This window comes from Dendrobium catenatum, unplaced genomic scaffold, assembly GCF_001605985.2.
Source record: "Dendrobium catenatum unplaced genomic scaffold, ASM160598v2 original_scaffold_130428, whole genome shotgun sequence".
Taxonomy (NCBI): domain Eukaryota; kingdom Viridiplantae; phylum Streptophyta; class Magnoliopsida; order Asparagales; family Orchidaceae; genus Dendrobium; species Dendrobium catenatum.
The window spans coordinates 1-412 of NW_021448863.1; the positions used below are offsets into that span (position 1 = coordinate 1).

At 38.3% G+C, this 412-nt stretch overlaps 1 long non-coding RNA gene across 1 annotated transcript; it reads right to left on the bottom strand.

The window, feature by feature from the left end:
* Positions 1-32: 32 nt before the first annotated feature.
* On the bottom strand, positions 33-412 carry LOC114578722. Its single transcript, XR_003699688.1, has 3 exons — positions 336-412; positions 187-228; positions 33-110 (listed from the first exon to the last, which is right to left on the bottom strand). It is a non-coding gene; the product is annotated as an uncharacterized LOC114578722 (long non-coding RNA).

Below are 412 nucleotides of genomic sequence, written 5' to 3' on the forward strand. Positions count from 1 at the left end.
CTGAGAAGAACATGAAAGAAAATTTAGCTTACCGAATTGAGAAAGCTGATATTTGCACTTTACCCTGGAAGTCCTTTAAGGTCCCAATGAGTGTAACGTACATGCCATTCCTAAAAAACAAAAGAATAATTTTAGCATAGTAAGTGGAAGAACCAAAGAAACAAATTTCATATTAACGCTGCCTACTGAATCACAGCCACTTCATTTGCATCTGCAGTGTCATTAACCCTGCAAACATAACCCAATGAATTTTATCACATATTACAATATATGCAGTCCTATAATTTATTCCGAACACCATACAACACTAAAACAACCCAAACGAGAGGCCCCACCATCTGATTACACTGACACGCCCGGTGCCATCATCAATTGTAAAGCTCACATCCGTTGCCTTCTCCGTTTTGTTCAT